The sequence below is a fragment of the Ambystoma mexicanum genome, chromosome 6q, assembly GCF_040938575.1.
Source record: "Ambystoma mexicanum isolate Mex_15411 chromosome 6q, UKY_AmexF1_1, whole genome shotgun sequence".
Classification (NCBI taxonomy): Eukaryota; Metazoa; Chordata; class Amphibia; order Caudata; family Ambystomatidae; genus Ambystoma; species Ambystoma mexicanum.
This window is the reverse complement of record NC_090937.1, coordinates 1643837903-1643863195: the sequence shown is the minus strand read 5'-3', so window position 1 is coordinate 1643863195 and position 25293 is coordinate 1643837903. Positions and strand designations below refer to the sequence as shown.

Genomic DNA, 25293 nt, shown 5'->3' with positions numbered 1-25293 from the left:
TATTAACTGAGTCGACTATGAAAGTGTATCTTCATCACGCATGCGCCATTCAGTATCCCCTTTCTGCGCATGCTCTTATGGCTAGTGTCTCAGTGGACTGACACTGCGCATGTCAGTCCATTGGCTGCAGATAACGAGCGGTAACTTGGGAGACTGCTGCCACCCTGTGATGTTTGCCGTGTGGATGTGTATCCATTGTTCCTCCCTTGGACAGCCGTACTCTTTCTCACTAGTGCTACATTTGTAAATGGAAAACAAAGCACAAGCTGAAAAGGAACAATTGCGACATAATTGGCTGGAGGTGAGGGACCTGCAACGTTTCCTCGCCCTTGTTGTGGGAAAGGAATGTCGTCTTATTGTGGGAATATGTTTGAGTTGTCTGTTTTTCCTTCGTAGCCCACCTTAATCCTTTCCAATGTGTATGTGATGGAGGCTGGGGAAGGAGATGGCAGTGTCCTCTGCGGGAGTTTCAATTATATGCCTTCTGTGCATGACCAGTAAATCCTTTCATAATTTAATTTAGCTCATTCTTATTGTAGATGAATTAATCATGTGATAAATTGGATTTTTCTATAACTGAATGCACTATTGTTTTATCGTCGTGCTCAGAAAAAGGCAAACGCCACAAACTATAAAAGGGATCTGCTTTAGTTTCTGCTGGTGCACACGTTCTCTTGCCCACACCCTCCCTGTCACCTTTGTTCGCCATCTTATTTTCTTCCATGTTGCATCATCCTAGAGGGGCGTCCATGTCCCACAGATCCCGGATTCAGGGTCCTGGTCTGTGGCTCAGTGGAATAATACATCCACTTGCAGACTCTGTTTAACCTCATGGTCACCAGTTTGCATCACTGAAGGTCCATTTACCCCTTCATCCTTCCAAGATGACAGTGTTGTGGTGGTCACACAGACCAGCCTTACAGTTGCTAGGTGCACCCAGCAGGAACAGACACTGCACGATAACGTGGCCACACCAGATGCAGGGGTCACCCTGCCCTGACACTCAGGTCTGTGATCACACAACCGGGGGTCTGTGGGATCACACAGACCAGTCACTGCCTCAATGGGCCGGTAGGCCATGAGTACAAGGCAGTGATCACAGAGCAGATCTAAAACGAATGACATGGACACCAGTTGCCACGCAGGGAGTCTGCTGCTGTGCTGCCGCAATGCTGGCTGAGGTTCCTTTTTTATTTGGCAGTACGTCATGACGGAGTCATGACCCCCATCCTTAAAGGGGACCACATCACACTCCTTTTTGTTTTTGATGTTTAAACAGTAAACATCAAAACATGTGAACTAACATTATGGTCTCGATTCATTCCAGTCCGGGCACCCATTCCATTACAGGACACAAGAAGTCCTCTCGTCACCTGGTGATCCCAAATCCTTGGATCAAATTCCTCACTCAATGGAATCTTACTGTAGCCCTGCCCCGCTCGTTGGTGATACCCTCCGATCATCCCTAGGCACAAAATAGGAAGAACGTATCCCCCGTCCTCATCTTCCTCCTATACAGGCCCTCTTTCTTCTGGTGAGCTACATACATTCTGGGCAGTCTCCTTCCCACTGCTTGTCGGGTATCCTCCCTTGAGGCAGGGGCTGGTAACGGGGTGTCTTAGGTGGCCAGTAATAGGGCAGGACAGACCCTCACAAAATGGTCAACCTTTCTGTACCTCCCGAACGTGTGTTCTTCGGCCGGGCACTCGCATGTACGCGGCAGGCCCCACCCACATTGTGGGCAGAGGTCTGCACCTCTTTAGCTATTTATCTATTTATTCATTTGTATAGCACGCACAAGCCCTCAGACATCAGGGTGGTGGGATTAATCGGTTTACAGGAGGCCCTGTCACGCCTCTCCGAAGGCGTTGGTCCTTGTGGCATCGATAGACCTTGGGACGGCGGGTGTCGGCCATTTTTACTGGCAAGATGGCCTCCACAACTAAAGATGCAGGTCTAGATGTTGCACGCCTCAGTATCCAGGAAGTACCGTCCCCCTTCCCGAGAGAAGGTTTGTGTTCCTGTGAACGACGCACAGATGCGTTGCTACTCCTCCACAACAACGCTCCGTGAGTTCGCATCTAGGATCTTCCTGATACGTCTTGCATATTACTAACCTTTCTGCATCTTAAACAATCTTTATCCTATCTCGATTTCAGTGCCTACCGTACCACGTGTTTCCCGACTCCCTGGACTCCAACACTTTCTCGCTCCAAACGGCTCACCGGTTCTGTTCCGGAACACGGTAAGCGGCATTCAGGCTCTCCGAGATCCTCCACCTTCCGAACGTCTCCCTACTCAATTGCCTTCTCCCTTTGTTTACATCTACAGACATACACGACATGGGTACCGCGCCCGTTCGCTCCAAACCCTTTGCTACTGAATCAACTCCAAGCTCTGCCCCTTCTTTCTATCCAGGTAAAAGATTCTCCCGTGGCCTCTACCCGATTCTATCCAGTCCTCTTACTCGTTCTAATCTCACTATTTCATGCTACCCTAGGGATTCCAGAAGTTTCCGGCTGGCACCCTTTCTCGCATTCCACTCCTGTTTAAGGGTAATCTGAATCATAATCTTACATTTCCACCTCTCACCTACCTTCAAGTACTTACCATTTTCTTTCTTTTTCAAGACCACCAGTGTCCGGACTTCACCTGAATCTCTGCTGCATTGAAGACTACTTTCCTGCAGCCGTCGACACAGGGTTTTCTTTCTTCCCCAGAGGGTTTCCCTGGGATCTCTTCTCCTCTCTGGTTTTCTAGTGGGGAGAAGGGGTATCTGGGAGGCTTTTCGCATTTGTCCCCCCGTTGGAACAAGCAGATTCCTCCCACAACTGGAAGGTCGCAGTCACAAGGAGAGGAAGAGAGGTACCAGTGAGTCTTTGGGATAACCTGCTAGTTATTCGAGTGTTTGATTTCATCCTGTGAATTATCACCGGCATTACAGTTGGCAACGCCCAGATTTGAAACTATCCTGATTAGATCAGGAAGTCTGAGCAGGTTATCTCAGACGTTCATTGTTACATATTACAGGAAAATATGGACCCGGCCCAACAACAGCAATTGGTTACAGCGGTGCAAGCTGACTGCTGAAGTTCAGGCGTTAAAACAGGAGAATGCCTTTCTCCGACAACAGGTGGGGAGAGTCCCTAGTTGTTCCGAGATACCTCCAGGCCCAATTCCGGGAGGTTTGTACGATGGTAATCCACATAAACTCAAGGCCTTTATTGAGGCTTGTACAGTTCAATTTTCGTTCAAGACTGCCTTTTTTCAGAACGACCATGATAAGGTAGGACACATGATTGCAAATTTAACCAGTCCTGCTTTAGCATGGGCAACACCACTTGTTACCACTAATAATGCTTTATTAGATTCCTACCCCGCTTTTTTGAACAGCCTCAGAGCCATGTTCAGCCGCAAGAGATCACAGTTTCAGCCCAAGAACAGTTATTGGATTTTAAACAAGGATCACAAGATCTGCTGTCTTACATCACCACTTTCAAGCAGTTAGCAGCTGGCACCTAATGGGCTGATGATGCTCTAATCACTTTATTCCGTAGGGGATTAAATGATGAAATAAAGGATGAGATCTCCCGAGTTCCTAGAGTTCGCTCTAACAGACATCCCAGATCTCACTATGATGGCCTTGCTTTTGGCTTTTGAAGTCAAAATCAAATGGGGAGATTCAGACTCCATTCTGGTCACGGCCTTAATAGACTGTGGGGCTGCAGGGAATTTTATCGATGCCTACTGGAAGATAACGCATAAAATCCCGTGTTCTGTTAAAACCTTGGCAATACCAGTTGAGTCGGTGGATGGTAGTCCACTAGTTTCAGGTCCCATAAAGGAACAAACCATACCATTGTTGATGAATATTTCTTCCCATCAAGAAACCATTGTATTTGATGTAATCCGTACAGCACACTATCTGGTGATTTTAGGATTGCCTTGGCTTCGAGCCCATAATCCTTACATCAATTGGAAGGCGGGTACTGTATTCCTCGGTTGAGAACATTGTTTAACGCACTGTCTCTCGGACGGAGCTTTGGGGTTTCGTCCTACGATCTCAGTATTAGAAAAGACTTGTTCCACCTCTATGTTGAACAATAATCAAGAATTACCCCACGAATACAGGGAATTTCAGACAGTATTTTCCGATGCAGAATTGCCCCCACATCGTAGAGATGACTGTGCCTTGGAACTTGTTCCAGATGCACCGATTCCTTTCAGTCGCATGTATGTTTTATCTAGGCGAGAACGAGAAGTCCTTAAGGAATACCTTCAAAAGAATCTATGCAATGGGCTTATTCAGGAATCCACCTCGCCAGCTGGAGCTTCCTTATTTTTCATCCCCAAGAAGGACTCTACGGAACTCAGACCGTGTATTGATTTTCGGGGCTTGAATAAAATTACTACCCCTGATCGTTATCCTATGCCCCTCATACCGGATATTCTTGAGGCCGTTAAAGGAGCTACCATCTTCACAAAACTAGATCTCTGCAGGGCCTACCACCTCATTCGTATACAAGCTGGCGATGAGTGGAAGACGTCTTTCCATACTCCCTTGGGACATTATGAATATAAAGTAATGCCATTCGGTCTGTCCAACGCCCCAGCTGTTTTCCAACACTTTATGGACCACCTATTTTCAGATATCCTGCTTCACACAGTTATAGTCTACCTAGATGATATTCTGGTTTTCTCTACGTCACCATATGAACACAGTCATCATGTAAAAGAAGTCCTAAGGAGATTGCTCAACAATCATCTCTATTGCAAATTGGACAAATACGAGTTTCACAGGAACCAGGTGGCATATCTGGGGTACATAATATCAGTGAAAGGGGTAGCCATGGACCCTAGGAAGGTATCAGCTATTACCGAATGGCCTATTCTGATGTGCATCAAGGATCTACAGAGATTCCTGGGATTTGCGAACTTCTACAGACGTTTCCCCCTCCCGCCCACCCCCGCTCTTACCCCGTGTCTCTTTCCCCCTCCCGCCCACCCCCGCAATTGCCCCGTGTCTCTTCCCCCTCCCGCCCACCCCCGCTCTTGCCCCGTGTCTCTTTCCCCCTCCTGCCCACCCCGCTCTTGCCCCGTGTCTTTCCACCGCCCGCCCACCCCCGCTCTTTCCCCCCTCCTGCCCACCCCCGCTCTTGCCCCGTGTCTCTTTCCCCCTCCCGCCCACCCCCGCAATTGCCCCGTGTCTCTTCCCCCTCCCTCCCACCCCCGCTCTTGCCCCGTGTCTCTTCCCCCTCCCGCCCAGCCCCGTGTCTCTTTCCCCCTCCCGCCCAGCCCCGCTCTTGCCCCGTGTCTCTTTCCCCCTCCTGCCCACCCCCGCTCTTGCCCCATGTCTCGTTACCCTCCCGCCCACCCCCGCTCTTGCACCGTCTCTTCCCCCTCCCGCCCACCCCCGCTCTTGCCCCGTGTCTCTTTCCCCCTCCTGCCCACCCCCGCTCTTGCCCCACGTGTTTCACCCTCCCGCCCAACCCCGCTCTTGCCCCACGTGTCTTTCACCCTCCCGCCCACCCCCACTCATCCCCGCGTGTCTTTCACCCTCCCGCCCACCCCTGCTCTTGCCCCACACCCCCGCTCTTGCCCCGCGTGTCTTTCACCCTCCCGCCCACCCCCGCTCTTGCCCCACACACCCGCTCTTGCCCCGTGTCTTTCCCCCTCCCGCTCACCCCGCTCTTGCCCTGTGTCTTCCCCCTCCCACCCACGCTCTTGCCCCGTGTCTTTCCCCTCCCGCCCACCCCCGCTCTTGCCCCGTGTCTTTCCCCCTCCCACCCACCCCCGCTCTTGCCCCGTCTCTTCCCCCTCCCTCCCACCCCCGCTCTTGCCCCGTCTCTTTCCCCCTCCCTCCCACCCCCGCTCTTGCCCCGTGTCTTTCCCCCTCCCGCCCACCCCCTCTTTCCCCCTCCCGCCCACCCCCGCTCTTGCCCTGTCTCTTTCCCCCTCCCACCCACCCCCACTCTTGCCCCGTGTCCCTTTCCCTCCTCCCCCTCCTGCCCACCCCCGCTCTTGCCCCGTGTCTCTTGCCCTCTTCTCCCTCCCACCCCCGCTCTTGCCCCGTGTCTCTTTACCCTCCCGCCCACCCCCGCTCTAGCACCGTCTCTTCCCCCTCCTGCCCACCCCCGCTCTTGCCCCGTGTCTCTTTCCCCCTCCTGCCCACCCCCGCTCTTGCCCCAAGTGTTTCACCCTCCTGCCCAACCCCGCTCTTGCCCCACGTGTCTTTCACCCTCCCGCCCACCCCCACTCATCCCCCCGTGTCTTTAACCCTCCCGCCCACCCCCGCTCTTGCCCCACACCCCCGCTCTTGCCCCGCGTGTCTTTCACCCTCCCGCCCACCCCCGCTCTTGCCCCGCACACCCGCTCTTGCCCCGTGTCTTTCCCCCTCCCGCCCACCCCGCTCTTGCCCCGTGTCTTCCCCCCTCCCACCCACCCCCGCTCTTGCCCCGTGTCTTTCCCCTCCCGCCCACCCCCGCTCTTGCCCCGTGTCTTTCCCCCTCCCACCCCCGCTCTTGCCCCGTCTCTTTCCCCCTCCCTGCCACCCCCGCTCTTGCCCCGTGTCTCTTTCCTCCTCCCGCCCACCCCCTCTTTCCCCCTCCCACCCACCCCCGCTCTTGCCCCGTGTCTTTCCCCCTCCCACCCACCCCCGCTCTTGCCCCGTCTCTTTCCCCCTCCCTCCCACCCCCGCTCTTGCCCCATCTCTTTCCCCCTCCCTGCCACCCCCGCTCTTGCCCCGTGTCTCTTTCCCCCTCCCGCCCACCCCCACTCTTGCCCCGCACCCACGCTCTTGCCGCGCGTGTGTTTCACCCTCCCGCCCACCCCCGCTCTTGCCCCGTGTCTCTTTCCCCCTCCCGCACACCCCCGCTCTTGCCCCGTGTCTCTTCCCCCTCCTGCCCACCCCCACTCTTGCCCCGTGTCTCTTTCCCTCTTCTCCCTCCCGCCCACCCCTGCTCTTGCCCCGTGTCTTTCCCCCCTCCCGCTCTTGCCCCATGTCTTTCCCCCCCACCCCCGCTCTTGCCCCGTGTCTCTTTTCCCCTCCCGCCCACACCCGCTCTTGCCCCGTGTCTCTTTCCCCCTCCTGCCCACCCCCGCTCTTGCCCCGTGTCTCTTTCCCCCTCCCGCCCACCCCCGCTCTTGCCCGGTGTCTCTTTCCCTGCCTCGCACCCACCCCCGCTCTTGCCCCGTGTCTTTCCCCCCTCCCGCCCTCCCCTGCTCTTGCCCGTGTCTTTCCCCCCACCCACCCCCGCTCTTGCCCCGTGTCTTTCCCCCTCTCCCGCCCACCCCCGCTCTTTCACCCTCCCTCCCACCCCCGCTCTTTCCCCCTCCCGCCCACCCCCGTTCTTGCCCCGTGTCTCTTTCCCCCTCCCGCCCACCCCCGCTCTTGCCCCGTGTCTCTTTCCCCCTCCCGCCCACCCCCGCTCTTGCCCCGTGTCTCTTTCCCCCTCCCACCCCCGCTCTTGCCCCGTGTCTCTTTCCCCCTCCTGCCCACCCCCGCTCTTGCCCCGTGTCTCTTTCCCCCTCCCGCCCACCCCCGCTCTTGCCCGGTGTCTCTTTCCCTGCCTCGCACCCACCCCCGCTCTTGCCCCGTGTTTTTCCCCCCTCCCGCCCTCCCCTGCTCTTGCCCGTGTCTTTCCCCCCACCCACCCCCGCTCTTGCCCCGTGTCTTTCCCCCTCTCCCTCCCACCCCCGCTCTTTCCCCCTCCCTCCCACCCCCGCTCTTTCCCCCTCCCGCCCACCCCCGTTCTTGCCCCGTGTCTCTTTCCCCCTCCCGCCCACCCCCGCCCTTGCCCCGTGTCTCTTTCCCCCTCCCGCGCACCCCCGCTCTTGCCCCGTGTCTCTTTCCCCCTCCCGCCCACCCCCGCTCTTGCCCCGTGTCTCTTTCCCCCTCCCGCCCACCCCCGCTCTTGCCCCGTGTCTCTTTCCCCCTCCCAACCCCGCTCTTGCCCTGTGTCTCTTTCCCCCTCCCGCCCACCCCCGCTCTTGCCCTGTGTCTCTTTCCCCCTCCCGCCCACCCCTGCTCTTGCCCCGTGTCTCTTCCCCCCCTCCCGCCCACCCCCGCTCTTGCCCTGTGTCTCTTTCCCCCTCCCACCCACCCCCACTCTTGCCCCGTGTCTCTTTCCCTCTTCCCCCTCCTGCCCACCCCCGCTCTTGCCCCGTGTCTCTTGCCCTCTTCTCCCTCCCGCCCACCCCCGCTCTTGCCCCGTGTCTTTTCCCCCCTCCCGCCCACCCCCGCTCTTGCCCCGTGTCTCTTTCCCCCTCCCGCCCAGCCCCGCTCTTGCCCCGTGTCTCTTTCCCCCTCCCGCCCAGCCCCGCTCTTGCCCCGTGTCTCTTTCCCCCTCCCGCCCAGCCCGGCTCTTGCCCCGTGTCTCTTTCCCCCTCCCGCTCAGCCCCGCTCTGGCCCCGTGTCTCTTTCCCCCTCCCGCCCACCCCCGCTCTTGCCCCGTGTCTCTTTCCCCCTCCCGCCCACCCCCGCTCTTGCCCCGTGTCTCTTTCCCCCTCCCGCCCACCCCCGCTCTTGCCCCGTGTCTCTTTCCCCCTCCCGCCCACCCCCGCTCTTGCCCCGTGTCTCTTTCCCCCTCCTGCCCACCCCGCTCTTGCCCCATGTCTCTTTCCCCCTCCCTGCTCTTGCCCCGTGTCTCTTTCCCCCTCCCGCCCACCCCCGCTCTTGCCCCATGTCTCTTTCCCTCTTCCCCCTCCCGCCCACCCCCGCTCTTGCCCCGTGTCTCTTTCCCTCTTCCCCCTCCCGCCCACCCCTGCTCTTGCCCCTTGTGTCTTTCGGCCTCCCGCCCACCCCCGCTCTTGTGTCTTTCTCCCTCCCTCCCACCCCCGCTCATGCTCTGTTTCTGTCTCCTGTACCCCCCACCGCCCGCTCATGACCTGTGTCTGTCTCCTGTTGCCCCCCCGCTCATGCCCTGTGTCTGTCTCTGGTTCCCCCCACCCGCTCATGTCCCGTGTCTCTCTCCTGTTGCCCCCCACCCCCCGCTCATGCCCCGTGTCATTCTCCTGTTGCCCCCCACCCCCCGCTTATGCCCCATGTCTGTCTCCTGTTGCCCCCCCACACCCCCTCTCATGCCCCGTGTCTGTCTCCTGTTCTCCCCACCCCCGCTCATGCCCCGTGTCTGTCTCCTGTTGCCCTCACCCCCCGCTCATGCCCCGTGTCTGTCTCCTGTTGCCCCCCACCCCCCTCTCATGCCCCGTGTCTGTCTCCTGTTCTCCCCACCCCCGCTCATGCTCCGTGTCTGTCTCCTGTTCTCCCCACCCCCTGCTCATGCCCAGTGTCTGTCTCATTTTGCCCTCACCCCCGCTCATGCTCCGTGTCTGTCTCCTGTACCTCCCCACTCCGCGCTCATGCCCGTGTCTCTCTCCTGTTGCCCCCCACACCCCCGCTCATGCCATGTGTCTGTCTCCTGTTGCCCCCCACCCCCTCGCTCATGCCCCGTGTCTGTCTCCTGTACCCCCCACCCCCGCTCATGCCCTGTGTCTGTCTCCTGTACCCCCCACCCCCGCTCATGCCCCATGTCTCTCTCCTGTTGCCCCCCACTACCCCGCTCATGCCCCATGTCTCTCTCCTGTTGCCCCCCACTACCCCGCTCATGCCCCGTGTTTGTCTCCTGTTCTCCCCACCCCCGCTCATGCCACGTGTTTGTCTCCTGTTCTCCCCACCCCCTGCTCATGCTCCGTGTCTTTTTCCTGTTCCTCCCACCCCCCGCTCATGCCCCGTGTCTGTCTCCTGTTGCCCCGCTCATGCCCCGTGTCTGTTCTCCCCACCCCCCGCTCATGCCCGTGTCTGTTGTTCCCCCCCACCCCCCGCTCATGCCCCGTGTCTGTCTCCTGTCCCCCCACCTCTCGCTCATGCCCCGTGTCTGTCTCCTGTTCCCCCCCACCCCCCACTCATGCCCCGTGTCTGTCTCCTGTACCCCCCCACCCCCCACTCATGCCCCGTGTCTGTCTCCTGTACCCCCCCACCCCCGCTCATGCCCCGTGTCTGTCTCCTGTTCCACCCCCCGCTCATGCCCCGTGTCTGTCTCCTGTACCCCCCCACCCCCCGCTTATGCTCGTGTCTGTCTCCTGTACCCCCCCACCCCCCCACTCATGCCCCATGTCTGTCTCCTGTTGCCCCCCTGCTCATGCCCCGTGTCTGTCTCCTGTACCCCCCCACCCCCCACGCTCATGCCCCGTGTCTGTCTCCTGTTCCCCCCACCCCCGCTCATGCCCCGTGTCTGTCTCCTGTTCCCCCCACCCCCCGCTCATGCCCCGTGTCTGTCTCCTGTTGCCCTCCACCCCCCACTCATGCCCCGTGTCTGTCTCCTGTTGCCCTCCACCCCCCGCTCCTGCCCCGTGTCTGTCTCTGTCGTTCCCCCCACCTCCCGCTCATGCCCTGTGTCTGTCTCCTGTTGCCCCCCCCGCTCATGCCCTGTGTCTGTCTCCTGTTGCCCCCCCCGCTCATGCCCTGTGTCTGTCTCCTGTTGCCCCCCCCGCTCATGCCCTGTCTCTGTCTCCTGTTGCCCCCCCGCTCATGCCCCGTGTCTGTCTCTGGTTCCCCCCACCCGCTCATGCCCCATGTCTGTCTCCTGTTGCCCCCACCCCCCTCTCATGCCCCGTGTCTGTCTCCTGTTGCCCCCCCACACCCCCTCTCATGCCCCGTGTCTGTCTCCTGTTCCCCCACCCCCTGCTCATGCCCCGTGTCTGTCTCCTGTTCCCCCCACCCCCGCTCATGCTCCGTGTCTCTCTCCTGTTGCCCCCCACCCCCGCTCATGCCCCGTGTCTGTCTCCTGTACCCCCCGCTCATGCTCGTGTCTGTCTCCTGTACCCCCCATCCCCCCACTCATGCCCCATGTCTGTCTCCTGTTGCCCCCCCTGCTCATGCCCCGTGTCTGTCTCCTGTACCCCCCCACCCCCCGCTCATGCTCGTGTCTGTCTCCTGTACCCCCCCACCCCCCCACTCATGCCCCATGTCTGTCTCCTGTTGCCCCCCGCTCATGCCCCGTGTCTGTCTCCTGTACCCCCCCACCCCCCTGCTCATGCCCCGTGTCTGTCTCTGTTGTTCCCCCACCCCCGCTCATGCCCCGTGTCTGTCTCCTGTTCCCCCCACCCCCCGCTCATGCCCCATGTCTCTCTCCTGTTGCCCCCCACCCACCGCTCATGCCCTGTGTCTGTCTCCTGTTCCCCCCCACCCACTCATGTCCCGTGTCTGTCTCCTGTTCCCCCCACCCACTCATGTCCCGTGTCTTTCTCCTGTTGCCCCCACACCCCCTCTCATGCCCCGTGTCTGTCTCCTGTTCCCCCACCCCCTGCTCATGCCCCGTGTCTGTCTCCTGTTCCCCCCACCCCCGCTCATGCCCCGTGTCTCTCTCCTGTTGCCCCCCACCCCCCGCTCATGCCCCGTGTCTGTCTCCTGTACCCCCCGCTCATGCTCGTGTCTGTCTCCTGTACCCCCCATCCCCCCACTCATGCCCCATGTCTGTCTCCTGTTGCCCCCCCTGCTCATGCCCCGTGTCTGTCTCCTGTACCCCCCCCCACCCCCCGCTCATGCTCGTGTCTGTCTCCTGTACCCCCCCACCCCCCCACTCATGCCCCATGTCTGTCTCCTGTTGCCCCCGCTCATGCCCCGTGTCTGTCTCCTGTACCCCCCCACCCCCCTGCTCATGCCCCGTGTCTGTCTCTGTTGTTCCCCCACCCCCGCTCATGCCCCGTGTCTGTCTCCTGTTCCCCCCACCCCCCGCTCATGCCCCATGTCTCTCTCCTGTTGCCCCCCACCCACCGCTCATGCCCTGTGTCTGTCTCCTGTTCCCCCCCCACCCACTCATGTCCCGTGTCTGTCTCCTGTTCCCCCCACCCACTCATGTCCCGTGTCTTTCTCCTGTTGCCCCCACCCCCCGCTCATGCCCCGTGTCTCTTTCCTGTTGCCCCCGACTCCCCCGCTCATGCCCCGTATCTGTCTCCTGTTCCCCCCACCCCCGCTCATGCCCCGTGTCTGTCTCCTGCATTCCCCCACTCCACGCTCATGCCCCGTGTCTCTCCCCTGTTGCCCCCTGCTCATGCCCCGTGTCTGTCTCCTGTTGCCGCCCACCCCCCGCTCATTCCCCGTGTCTGTCTCCTGTTCTCCCCACCCCCGCTCATGCCCCGTGTCTGTCTCCTGTTCCCCCCACCCACTCATGTCCCGTGTCTTTCTCCTGTTGCCCCCACACCCCCTCTCATGCCCCGTGTCTGTCTCCTGTTCCCCCACCCCCTGCTCATGCCCCGTGTCTGTCTCCTGTTGCCCCCCACCCCCGCTCATGCCCCGTGTCTCTCTCCTGTTGCCCCCCACCCCCCGCTCATGCCCCGTGTCTGTCTCCTGTTGCCCCCCCGCTCATGCCCCGTGTCTGTCTCTGGTTCCCCCCACCCGCTCATGCCCCATGTCTGTCTCCTGTTGCCCCCACCCCCCTCTCATGCCCCGTGTCTGTCTCCTGTTGCCCCCCCACACCCCCTCTCATGCCCCGTGTCTGTCTCCTGTTCCCCCCACCCCCGCTCATGCCCCGTGTCTCTCTCCTGTTGCCCCCCACCCCCCGCTCATGCCCCGTGTCTGTCTCCTGTACCCCCCGCTCATGCTCGTGTCTGTCTCCTGTACCCCCCATCCCCCCACTCATGCCCCGTGTCTGTCTCCTGTTCCCCCCACCCCCCGCTCATGCCCCATGTCTCTCTCCTGTTGCCCCCCACCCACCGCTCATGCCCTGTGTCTGTCTCCTGTTCCCCCCCACCCACTCATGTCCCGTGTCTGTCTCCTGTTCCCCCCACCCACTCATGTCCCGTGTCTTTCTCCTGTTGCCCCCACACCCCCTCTCATGCCCCGTGTCTGTCTCCTGTTCCCCCACCCCCTGCTCATGCCCCGTGTCTGTCTCCTGTTCCCCCCACCCCCGCTCATGCCCCGTGTCTCTCTCCTGTTGCCCCCCACCCCCCGCTCATGCCCCGTGTCTGTCTCCTGTACCCCCCGCTCATGCTCGTGTCTGTCTCCTGTACCCCCCATCCCCCCACTCATGCCCCATGTCTGTCTCCTGTTGCCCCCCCTGCTCATGCCCCGTGTCTGTCTCCTGTACCCCCCCACCCCCCGCTCATGCTCGTGTCTGTCTCCTGTACCCCCCCACCCCCCCACTCATGCCCCATGTCTGTCTCCTGTTGCCCCCCGCTCATGCCCCGTGTCTGTCTCCTGTACCCCCCCACCCCCCTGCTCATGCCCCGTGTCTGTCTCTGTTGTTCCCCCACCCCCGCTCATGCCCCGTGTCTGTCTCCTGTTCCCCCCACCCCCCGCTCATGCCCCATGTCTCTCTCCTGTTGCCCCCCACCCACCGCTCATGCCCTGTGTCTGTCTCCTGTTCCCCCCCACCCACTCATGTCCCGTGTCTGTCTCCTGTTCCCCCCACCCACTCATGTCCCGTGTCTTTCTCCTGTTGCCCCCACCCCCCGCTCATGCCCCGTGTCTCTTTCCTGTTGCCCCCGACTCCCCCGCTCATGCCCCGTATCTGTCTCCTGTTCCCCCCACCCCCGCTCATGCCCCGTGTCTGTCTCCTGTTCCCCCCACCCCCCCGCTCATGCCCCGTGTCTGTCTCCTGTTCTCCCCACCCATGCCCCGTGTCTGTCTCCTGCATTCCCCCACTCCACGCTCATGCCCCGTGTCTCTCCCCTGTTGCCCCCTGCTCATGCCCAGTGTCTGTCTCCTGTTGCCCCCCACCCCCCGCTCATTCCCCGTGTCTGTCTCCTGTTCTCCCCACCCCTGCTCATGCCCCGTGTCTGTCTCCTGTTCCCCCCATCCCCCGCTCATGCCCTGTGTCTGTCTCCTGTTCTCCCCACCCCCGCTCATGCCCCGTGTCTCTCTCCTGTTGACCCCACCCCCTGCTCATGCCCCGTGTCTGTCTCCTGTTGCCCCCCACCCCCCGCTCATGCCCCGTGTTTCCCTCGTGTTCCCCCCACCCGCTGCTCATGCCCCGTGTCTCTCTCGTGTTCCCCCCACCACCGCTCATGCCCTGTGTTTCCTTCCTTCCCCCCCCCACCCCCTGCTCATGCCCCATTTGTACCCTGTTCCCTCTCATGCCCATGTGTCTCCCCTGTGCCCCCCCAACCCCGCTCATGCGCCGTTGTGTTCTTTATACACCCCGCCTTCCCTTTCCATGGTGGCCATCTTGGTAAAAGATTTTCCTTCCTACACCGAGACGCCGCAGGAAGGAAAATGTTTTTGTTTTTTTTACCACCCGGCATTCCCACTTTGAGAACATAAGATGTTAGTGGTCTTCATCTATTGAAAAGGATGTCATGGTCACGTTGTACTAATAAAAACCTTTAAAATTTAGTTAAAAATGTTACAGGGACGTTATGGTTAAGTTGCGCTACTAAAAACCTATGAAATTCAGTGAAAAAACTTTGTTCAAGGGACGTTATGGTAAAGTTGCGCTACTAAAAACCTATGAAATTCAGTGAAAAAACTTTGTCAAAGGAACGTTATGGTTCCAAGTAAAACCAAAAAACCCCTGAAATTCGCCAATTATGGTAAGCTAAGCAACCATAACTCGCGCCACCACCGTGCACTGCTAAGACTAACACCCAGGACATCAAAGATGACATCACAAATGTCATTGATGACATCACATGTCTGGCTCACTCTTTTTTCTTTTGCTGACATATCTAGGCCACATGGTTTTCTTCAGTAACAGTCAGAAACTAAACATTGTATTTTATTTATTTTATTTGTAGACGTATCCTTCAAGTAGGTTCTTACAGTAATTCTGTTAGAGTCCAGTCACATCATATGAAACATATACATACGGGAAGACACAAGCTTGAAAGACAGCAATCCTTTTTGTGCATAAAGATAATCAATAGACTTATGAGCACTTTCTGATAGTTCTGTTGTTTTTTTTTATGGCTGTACTTTCCCTGTGGGTCTAATCACATCAAGTGATACATATACACAGGGTGAATAGCAGCTTTGAAACAGAGCAATCATTTATTTGCATGAAAATAATCAGTTAAGTTATGAATTGTTTCTGCTACTACTTGTGCTTTTTTGCTAACTTCACTTTCCCTGTATATACCCATATTGGTATGTGTTCTTGTGTCTTTGTGTTTTGTCTATAGTAATGTTTTATTAGCTACGTATTGCATATTTCACAGTACACAAAAATCTATTAAGAAAACAATTATCATTTCATTATTCAACATATTAACATTACGAATATTATACCGTCATCTTGTACACTAAACACCATGTTATGTTTCTGTATCAGTAGCTTAGTATACTAGATATAACCCCATAATAGAATGCTATTTATATCAATTCATCGTTCAATGCACTAATTAGGGTATGATATTTATTGCAATGATCCTTGACACTTGTTTCGCAACATTATAATAAGAATCCCTTGTACACATATTTCATGAAAAGTACATAAACATGTGATGTCATCAGTGATGTCATCAATGACATTTGTGATGTCATCTTTGATGTCCTGGGTGTTAGTCTTAGCAGTGCACGGTGGTGGCGCGAGTTATGGTTGCTTAGCTTACCATAACTGGCGAATTTCAAGGGTTTTTTGGTTTTACTTGGAACCATAACGTTCCTTTGACAAAGTTTTTTTCACTGAATTTCATAGGTTTTTAGTAGCGCAACTTTACCATAACGTCCCTTTAACAAAGTTTTTTCATTGAATATATATATATATATATATATGTGTATTATTTGGTTTAATTGAAAATCAATTTTTACAAGAAAATATTATTTTAATACATATCCAAAAGAAAGAATTTCTTTACATCAGAGTGATTTCCCATAGTTAATTCACATCAGGCTTGTTTAGTCTGAGTTTTGAGAACAATCCAACCCCAACCACTGTTACCACCCAGGTGGACTTCTACCCACTCATTAACTTAGCCCACCATTCTTCCTCCTATAAACGCGAAGGTGCTTGAATAAGTAGCCAAGGTGAGTCATCCTGATCTCTTCTGTCCCCTTGCAAGCTAGTAGGAGGTGTTTTATTGTCTCTGTTGGTTTGCATTGTTACAGAACTCGCGCGTGTTTGTACAGGCTTTGTTTCTTATTGCTAGGGTCTAATATGTATATAACGGGTTAAGCTGAATCCTCAGAAATGTTTGTCGCACTTTTCTGTTTGGGAATTTTGGCGAATAGGGTTTGATTTACTTTCCCTATATTGTATGGTAGGTCTCTGGTAAGTTTATAAACTACTGCTTCTTCCTGTGCAACATCTTCTTTTTTTTGTTTTTGTTTTTTTTTTGTTGCCTTGGATGGGTTTGACTTCACCACCTCTTCAGAGCTGGCCAATGTTTTCAGGAGTTGTATGTTCTTTGTTGCCCACTTGGTGAGGATTCTACAGGTCTCCATCTATTTCGTCTTTTATGGCTTCCAAAATTAACTGTGGTGAAGGTAGAATGCATTCTGTATAGCATTAGGCCATTGCGTGCAACTATCAATTCATGGACATTAAGCTCCATTCCCTCCGTATTAGTACCATAGGTACTGATTGTGGCAGCTTTAGTACGCTCTGCCAAAACCTTCCCTCTAGTTTTTGTCATACACCTTTCGGGATGTTGAGCATGGCTTCAACTCTGTACATTAAGCATGTAACGACTTTTACCTTGTAGAAATCCAGGATTGGTGTCAGCGAAAAGCGGCCTTATTTCCTGTCAATTGCTTTCGTTTGAGCTATCAATGATCTTAATTTTGCCTGAAGGTGCTCTTGCATTGGAATTTCCAAGGGGCTGTTGCTCAGGATAATACCCAGGCATCGAAAGCTCTTTACCTTTTCCAGAGATGCTCTGTTAGGATTCTGTACGGCCATGAACGCGTAGTGTAGCCGTAGAATTCCTCAAGGTAATATATTCCTTGTGTGAGGAGAACCAAAACACGCCAGAAGATATTATCCAGAAGATGGAGACGAGTAGACGTCTGGGGACTGCACCGGGATGGTTCGATAGATGCACCGACGATGTTGGGTACCTCTAGGATAAGTTTACAGATATCGCCACATGATCATAGTGCCAATCCGCTGAACTGGAGCAACAGGACACAAAAACTAACCTGTGCTAAAACGTAGGTGGGGAGGATCACAGATACATACACCTTGGAACACAAGTTGGACTTAATCTACAATAGATAACCAGGTAGAAAAGTTATATTACAAGAAACCAGTAAGACACAACTCTATCCAAAAGAACAGGAAAAGACTTACCACTGTGGTAGTACGGAATGAAGCAGTCTCTGGCCCAATGGAGGGGAAACTAGCCACGACGGCACAAGGATGCCTTAGCCTGAGGTGGCAAGTCTCTAGTCCAAAGGCCATCGGACACGACGGCACGAGGACCCCTTATGCCGGTCAAGTGGCACAGCGAGTAGTGCTCGCTTTGACATCCGTGCAGAGCTTGCTAAAGCAGGTTCGAATCCCGGCAGGCTCAAACTCAGACTTTCATCCTTCCGAGGTCGATAAATGAGAACCACACACCGTGGGTAATAATAAGCCACACTCAGATACCTGAGGGTTTGTAGCGCTATATAAATGCGAAATTATTATTGGTCGGGAGATGGGTCACTGATGGACCGGAGGGTGCAGTGGAGGAAGACTTGTGATCTTCAGTGGAAAAGGCAAAATCCCTTGATGTGAGAACCAGGTGAGTTGTAACAGAATCCGATGAAAGATGAGACTGAAACAGATGGCAGTGCAAGAAAAAAAAATGATAGTTAAAGTCCGTAGGAACCGGAATTTCAGAATTCTCTGTGGTTTTAATAGGGTGTCGACAAATGTAACACCAGCGATCCATGAAACGAAAGCTAGTCCGGGATCTTGAGGGCAGGCAAAGCAGACAAGGGAGAGGCAAGGACTATCCATGAAACATGAATCGATGAATGGCAACAAGCGGGTACCTTTCTGAGCAGACAAGGAGGAGGCAGGCAGACAGTCCGGGTCGCAGAAGCAGAGGTTCAGTAAAGAGCGGGCAACTTCCGAGCAGACAAGGAGAAAGACGAAACATGTCAGTGTAACAAACCGTAGTCGAGGAAACCAAAGATAGGTAGCGCAATGTCAAGAAACAATGGTCAGCTCAAATCAGAAGCACCATAGCAGTGTTCTGCGATTGCTTAAGAATCTGCCATCACGTGATCGTCCTTGACGCTGCACGTGACCGGAGCATGGAGGATGCTGTCCCAGTCTCCATGGCAACTAGAAACGTTCTGTGAGGCAGAAACGCTGAGCCTGGGGTACGGACCGATGTTGGGACCTGAAACAAGGATTGGCACACATTCTACGTGGTTTCTGGCTGACAGAAGGAAGACCACATGGAGTCAGCTTGGGAATGCCAGAGCATTTCCTAACAGTTCCCTTCCCCAAAGAGAGCCCCACCCTCCTGGAGTAGCAATTCGGGAGCATGCACATTGCAAACAGGTTCCCAAGTCCTGTCCTCAGGGCCGTACCCTTTCCAATCAATGAAATACTGTAATTGGCCTTTAGATACCCTAGTATCCAGGACCTGCTGGACCTCGTACGCACTAGATCCCTGAACCACTACAGGGCATGGATGAGCAGATAATTGTGTATAAAAGGGAACAGGGCTTAACCAATGAGACATGAAACACCGGGTGGATCTTCCACCATTCTGTTAGCCTCAAACATATCACCACCTGGTTAAATACCTCTGTCACCAGATAAGGACCAACAAAATGAGGCAAGAGGGCCTTGCGGCCAGGTATTTTTAGGTCTTTCGTGGACAACCAGACCTGAGAACCCACCTGCTAACTGGGCGATGGAGAACGGTGTAGGTCCAATGCTGTTTTTGCCGTGGACTGAGCTTTTAATAAGTGCTATCTAACGTCATCCCACAACTTGACTCGATCACGTACACAGGATGCCTCTGCAGGCACGGTGGGTGGTAAGACCGGTGATAAAGGAAGGGAAGCGAGTGAAAACCATACAAAACGAAGAAGGAGAGGACCCAGTTGATGTATGCAAAGAATTGTTATAGGCAAACTCAGCCATCCCTAGCACCGAAAGCCAGGTGTCATGGTGTTGTAATATGAGGCAACAAAGGTATTGCTCCATAGTGGAGTTGAGTCGCTCGGTCTGACCATCCGTCTGCAGGTGGTAAGCAGAAGAATATCTGTCATCAATCCCTAGCAGAGATGTGATAGCCATCCAGAATTTGGAGGCAAGTTGAGACCCCCTGTCAGAGACTATAATGGTGGGCAAACCAAAACGTTCTGCAAGAAAAGGTCTGCCAAAACGGGAGCAGATGGCAGACCCCTACAGTGTACAAAGGGAGCCATCTTTGTGAAGTAGTTGATGACTATCCATAACGTATCATAACCCCTTACAGGTGGTAAATCGACAACAAAGTCCATTGAGACCATGGTCCAAGGCAAATCAGGGATCGGAAGTGGCTGGAGAAGACCCACGGGTTTGGAGCGAGCTCTGTTCGCCTGGGCACAAATAGTGCAGGAAGAGATATACAAACGCACTGTCTTGTACATAGCAGGCCACCAACACCATCTCATGAGTAGATCAAGAGTTTTTCTTAGTCCTGGATGTGCTGCCACTCGAGAATCAGGACACCAGTTGAGTGCCTTCACCGGGTCTGTTCGTCAGGTAGGTACACCTGACCCTGAGCATAAGGGAGACCGTGGACAAGATCCATGTTGAAGTCAGTAATCTCTGCAGGATCCGAGCGAACACACTGCTGTAGTCTAGAATTCATAGAGGGCTGTAGAACACAACCACAGGCCACTTGGTTAGGAAGCACGAATGTACTCGGGTGCAGACCATGGATCAGCGGCATGAAGCCGAAAGAGCGCATCAGTATAAGAGTGTTTTTTGAGTATGGGCGGTACGTGATAACGAAATGGTAGGCCGAAAATAATTCATGCCACTGTGCATGTCTAGCCGTATTGCACTTCACAGAACGCAAAGCCACCAGATTTCAATGGGCAGTAAACACTTTTACAGGTTCACTGGTGCCCAATAAATGGTGTTGCCAGACCAGGAATATGTTGCGGACCGCCATGAGCTCTTTCTCTGTGACAGAATAGTTCCTTTCATAGGGGTACGTTTGCGTGAATGAAAGGCTACCGGATGGAGAATCCCAGAATCGCGACAGGCCTGAGATAATATGGCACCTACAGCCACATCAGATGCGCCTGCTTCCACCACAAACTGTAGGGCAGTGTTGGGGTGTTGGAAAACTGGGGCGGTTGTGAATGCCTTCTTCAGTGATACAAAAGCTGCTTGGGCCGCCTTGTTCCAGGAAAAACGCAACTTGCTGCTAGTCAAAGCAGTCAATGGGGCAACTATACTAGTGAACAAGCGTATGCAATGCCTGTAGAAGTTCAAAAACCCCCGGAATCACTGTAAAGATCTCAAATCCGTTGGAACTGGCCAGGTCTAGACAACCTTCACCTTAACATCGCTCATACGGATTCCCTGTTTAGTAATGATATAACCCAGGAATTCCACTGAGAAGACGTGAAAAACACACTACTCTAAGATGGCATAGAGGCGATCTTCCCGTAATCTTTGCAGAACCGATGACGCATAATGGATGTGAGTGTCGAGAGTTGGTGAGTATATAAGGATATCGTCCAAATAAATCACCACGTAGACATCCAACATGTCCTTGAATATGTCATTGATGAAATGTTGAAAAGTGGCTGGGGCGTTACAAAGGCCAAACGGCATTACACAGTACTCATAAAGGCCATACCGTGTCTACGCCCTGACAAATTCTGACAAGGTTATAAGTGCTCCGTAGGTCAAGTTTGGTGAATACCTCCGATGAGCCCAATTGGTCAAGGAAACAGAGATGGGGGAAATAGGATATTGGTTCCTAATCGTGATCACGTTCAATTCATGGTAATCAGTACAAGGCCTCAGGTCACCTTCTTATTTTGGAACAAGGAACATAGGTGAGAAGAAGTGGGTGAACGTGAGGTCCGGATGAAACCGGATTTGAGGAACTTATCATCGATCTACTCTTTCAAAAGAGCATCCTCCTTTACGGTCAATGATTAGACCCTACCAGCTGGTATTTTATCCCCAGGAATGAGGTAAATTGGGCAATCATAGGGTCTGTGTGGCAGAAACTCCTCAGCTCCTTTGGGATCAAACACGTCCGATACCTAGCGTAAGCATCCGGTAAGGAGACCTGAGTTAACGTTCCCGATAGTGAAAGCCGTTGTCAGTAACGGGCGACAGGGGTTTGTGGAAGCAAGAACGGAGGACATGCATGACTCCTCACAGTAGGCAGAGGAAAAAAAACACTTCACCAGATCGCCAATTAATGCAAGGGTTGTGTAGAGTCAATCATGGCAAGCCCAAAATGACTCCTCGGAAATGAGGTGCAGCAATAACATCAAATGAGATGGTTTCCATGTGCCCGGTGCTGGTTGTCATGGTTAACACAATGGTTTGTTATGATTATGATATGATTGTTTATTTATATAGCGCCTATACACAATGTGTTTCAAAGCGCTTCAAGGCAAGGGAGGGAACAAGGGAAAATACAACCACATTCTTACAGGCCACGAACAGTAAGGATGTGAAATTAACTATCGTACTCGGCCTGACGACATCTTAGATAGTGCAATAACTAAGACATAGATAAGGAAGGGAGGGGGAGAGTGGGAAGGAAATGGAAACAGACAGGCGACTACCGTACTAGGCCTGATGACATTTCTGGTAGAGCCGGAGAAAAACAAAAGGTGAGGGAGAGGGGTGCAGAAAGGGAGGGGGGGAACAAAACAAGACATTTCAGATAGTGCTGGAGGTGTGGGGAGGAAAAAACAGTAATGGGAGGGTGGAGGAAACAGACGAGGTTGCTATCATATTAGGTCCAGGGACAATTCTGATAGAGTAAGTGCATAGAAGAAAGTAAGGGGAGGAGATAGGAAAAGGGAGAAGGGAAAGGAGGAGAGAAAAGAGATTAAGCAGTCAACAAGAGTAGAGAAGCAAGCGTGGAGAGCGAATACAATTGCCGAAGTCAGTAGTAACACTTAATGTTGCGAGCCAGGATACAAGATGAAGATGGGACAGCATGATTCAGGGTCACCATGAGTACAAGATGCAAAGGAAGTCCAGCATGAGAGTTGAGAAAGAGTGACGCACCGTGAATGAATGAAGCCCATAAAAGTCAAATCCAGCATTGGCCACAAGACAGTGATGGTGAAGGAAGGCACCTGGTGGGCGGGGCTTGCTAAGTGGAGAAAAAGAGCTGCAAGCAGGAAGTTAGCAAGCCCCGCCCACCTGGTAACTTCCTGCTTGCAAGGTAAGCTACCGGCACCTTTCTTACCGGATCGGCAAACTACGAGTTCTGTCAGTAGGGTGCGCTGGCAGGCACCCACTCGCAGACCTTCATGAATGGTGCTGGTGCATCCGTCCTCCCCATTCCCATTGAGTCCAATGGGACTTGAATGGGAATGGGGAGTAATAAATTCCGGTGCCCGGCAAAGGGGAATTACTGGGATCGCCAGGGCTGTAATGCCCCGGTGAGTCCCCAATGCCGGGTACCGGGAAAAAAATGACTCCGGCGGCAGCTGTGAATTTTTTTCCTGCTACCGCCAGACTCATATTGAGGCCCAATGTTTGAATGTAATGCCAGCATGGCCTTAGCACCAGTCTCTTCCCACTGTGAAATTGGCAATGTCCCTAAATCTCATATCTGTTGTTGCTTCTTCAACAGTGCTGTTGGTCATGTATTTGTGTTTGTAGCAATAAACATTCACCCCATGTTAATGAAGTCATCACTAATTGCGTAATAGTGTTTAAATAATGCCCACGATTGGTAGCAAACTGCAGACCTAGTGTGAAACACATGTCCCAATAGTTTATATATTGAAGTATGGAGAATATACTGTTAAAACCTTTAGTCATCAAACCTGCCTAATGTTTTGTCTTATGCTCTTGGATACCAGAAGCTTCTAAGTAAAAAAAATTGAATTCTGCTATTCCTGCTGCATATCCCCTCTGTCTAATTATATTTCATCATTGGTGCACACCTACTCTCCTATACTACCAGCTATTAGGGTGCCGTTCCCCAATACATGGCACTCATCATTGTTAAATCAGTAAATAACTAATGCACATCACTACTGTCAAGAACTAGTCTGCTTAATACATGTGATGCTTGCAATTGCGAACATGTTGAAATTAACAATATGCACCTTCTTTTATTTCAATAGGTGACTGATGCCCCAGAAATGCAACAAAATTGATTGTAAAATTCTCTGGACTAATGCATTGAAGGCTTCAATGATAGAACATGCAATTACCTAACATCTTAGGATGATACCATCTGGGGTCCAGTTGTCTTTTCAGAGTATTCAGGAGCTGGGAATGAGAAGGCTATTGAATACATACATGTTTACGTCCATTCAACACCTCCGTGGTAACATCCAGCAACATAGAGCTACAAAACATATCTCGAATGATAGATTACTGAAAAATTGTGTTTGATGTACAGTACAAACAGCCTTTTTGTTTTGTATTTTATTCCTGACAGAACGCTATTTTATATACATTGTGAATGTAAAGGTAATTTGTTGATAGGAATTGTCACTAGAAATTACCTGCACATGAGAAAGCTCATCTGCATTCTGATTCCGGAAATGTTTCAGTGAAAAGGGTCCTCTTATTAAGCTTCTGACAAAATATGCTGGTGAGAAACCTTACCAATACAAAGGATGTGGGATCTAGAACATACATATTTCCCACACAAAAGCATAGCTAAAAAAGCTCATACATGCACTAAATGTGGGAAAGGTTTTGTTCAGAAGGGACATCTTATTCGACACCAGACAACACATACAGGTGAGAAACCCTATGAGTGCATTGAATGTAGGAAAAGGTTTGCTTCGAAGAGACAGTTTACTCTCCACCAGCGAATGCATACAGGTGAGCTATCTTATCAGTGCACTGAATGTGGGAAAAGCTTCATTTTGAATGAAGAACTTGTTTGCCACCAGAGAACTCATACACAGTTCATACAGGTGAGAAACCACATGAGTGCACTGAATGTGGGAAAGGATTTGTTTGGAAGGGACAGCTTATTAACCACCAGAAAACACACCCAGGTAAGAAACCTCATACGTGTACTGAATGTGGGAAAGGATTTGGTAGGAAGGGACAGCTTATTAACCACCAGAGAACACACACAGGTGAGAAACCTCATACGTGCACTGAATGTGGGAAAGGATTTGTTCAGAAGGGACAGCTTATTAACCACCACAGAACACATACAGGTGAGAAACCTCATAAGTGCAGTGAATGTGGGAAAAGATTCAGTCATAAGGGTGGTCTTATTGATCATCAATTAACACACTCAGTTGGGAAACCTTACATTTGCACCAAATGTGGGAAAGGGTTTATTCATAAGGGGCATCTTCGTCGCCACCATAGAACACACACAGGTGAGAAACCTCATACATGCACTGAATGTGGGAAAGGATTTGTTAGCAAGGAACGGCTTATTAGCCACCAGAGCACACACACAGGTGAGAAACCTCATACGTGTACTGAATGTGGGAAAGGATTTGTTAGGAAGGAACGGCTTATTAGCCACCAGAGAACACACACAGGTGAGAAACCTCATACGTGTACTGAATGTGGGAAAGGATTTGTTCAGAAGGGACTGCTTATTCAACACCAGAGAACACATACAGGTGGGAAACCATATCAGTGCAGTGAATGTGGGGAAAGATTCAGTCAGAAAGGTGGTCTTATTAATCACGTACGAACACATACAGGTGAAAACCCTTATACATGTGCTGAATGTGGAAAAAGCTTCATTTGGCACAGTAGTCTTGTGAGGCACCAGACAACACACACACATGAGGAACCCTTTCAATGTACTGTATGTAGGAAATACTTCAGTACGCAGGATGTACTTATATGTCATCAGAAAGAACATGCAGGTGGGGAAATCTCTTCTGCAACTGAAGCAACTGCAGAGAGGAGAAAGCGCTTCTTCAATGGGACTTTGTTTGGCATGGATATTGACCAAATCTCTAAAGATCAGGCTTCCACATCGATTTCCACTTGTCTTTGACACGCAACAAGTGACAGATTACCACTGGCTAAATCACTGTCTTGTGAAACACTTCCCTTTATAAATAAAGAAGGATGAGCAAATGGAATAGATGTATTCATTGAACTGTGAGACAATGAAACAGATGCAAATTTGCAAATGAAATGGTACCTTTCTGGTTGAAAAGAAATTGTATTAGGCGTAATGATGATTATAGCCAGTCTCGCTGAATTTCAAGAA

The 25293-nt window shown here is 53.0% G+C and overlaps 1 pseudogene; it reads left to right on the top strand.

Moving 5' to 3' along the window:
- Positions 1–25293, top strand: part of LOC138515411 (zinc finger protein 850-like) — a 108885-nt pseudogene that overhangs the window by 40111 nt on the left and 43481 nt on the right.